This window comes from Zonotrichia albicollis, chromosome 5 (genome assembly GCF_047830755.1).
Source record: "Zonotrichia albicollis isolate bZonAlb1 chromosome 5, bZonAlb1.hap1, whole genome shotgun sequence".
Classification (NCBI taxonomy): Eukaryota; Metazoa; Chordata; class Aves; order Passeriformes; family Passerellidae; genus Zonotrichia; species Zonotrichia albicollis.
The window spans coordinates 43510187-43511327 of record NC_133823.1 but is presented as its reverse complement, the minus strand read 5'-3'; the positions used below and the strand labels follow the sequence as shown (position 1 = coordinate 43511327).

The 1141-nt window shown below is 35.8% G+C and overlaps 1 non-coding gene across 1 annotated transcript; it reads left to right on the top strand.

The window, feature by feature from the left end:
- The first annotated feature begins 377 nt into the window (after window positions 1-377).
- Window positions 378-496, top strand: LOC113459649 (small nucleolar RNA SNORA26). Its single transcript, XR_003381087.1, has one exon. It is a non-coding gene; the product is annotated as a small nucleolar RNA SNORA26 (small nucleolar RNA).
- Window positions 497-1141: the final 645 nt, after the last annotated feature.

The window sequence follows — 1141 nt, the reverse complement described above, 5'->3', positions numbered from 1 at the left end:
AGGAAATTTATTTTTAAATGCTTAACAACATAGTAGCTACTCTGTAGAATAAACTTTAGTTTAGAGTTTTAAATTTAGTTAAACAGGATTAATTGTAATTTTACAATTTTTTGTGTGTTTTTTAGAGGCCTCACATAGCAACCTCATGCTGGAAATGTTTTAGACATGGGTAATCACACCTAAATGTGAAGCCATGCTCAGGACTTCTTAGGAATAAATAATGACTTCTACTGGAAGGTAAGTGTGCTCTGTCTAATGACAATTGCCAACGGTATTTCAAGCAAATTATAGTATCTCTTAAACAAATAGTAACTTTAGATCATCCCAGTTGATAAGAAAACACTATAACATGCTAAAATCTACTCCCCTTTTATGCTTTGCCCTCTTAAGTCTGCCAGTGTCTTAAGTGGCCAGTACTGAGGGGTATAAAAGTTCTCTTGCAAACCCAGAGGTGAGGCTGAAACTCTTCTTTGGATCATGCTTAGGAGGAACACATTTGTATAACTGCTGAACTTCAGGAAGCTGCTAATCAACTTTATTTACAGTTTGTAGGAAGATTTTGAACTATCCTCTTGTTATGATAGCTGAATCTTAATATCGTAGGTTTCTCAAATCTTTGTGCTTTGTGAACCTGTGTGATTTGTGACTTAAATAAAGAGTTTCTCATAAATTGTTTGGTCTCCAGGTATGTAATTGTGAAAAGGATTATCAGATAATAGTGACTGCATTGTCTTCTATTCCTGAAGGAGTTTCATTTACTCCTTGCTGGAAGACAAAGCAAAATAGCTTTAACTGGTGAAAAGCTTGTGTGGTAACTCTTTAAAACTTTATATAGATTTAGCCAAAAACAAATAGCAAAAATATCACAGGAAATCCAATGATAGTTACTGATCTGCTTATTCTAATATAGCTGGTCCTCTGGAATGGTATCCATACTAATGGTATGGGAAATGCAGATCCCATCCTGTACAAACCAAGTCATTTTGTTTAAAAAAAGGCTCTGGCCTAAGGTTAGTGTCATGTAGAAGGTTCATGTAGCTCAGCCTTAGAGCAGGTACCTGTTTTGTGTGTGCATGATGCTGACTGCAACTGAAATAGAACTTCTTCACAGGGATGAAGACAACATGTGCCAGGAACTGAC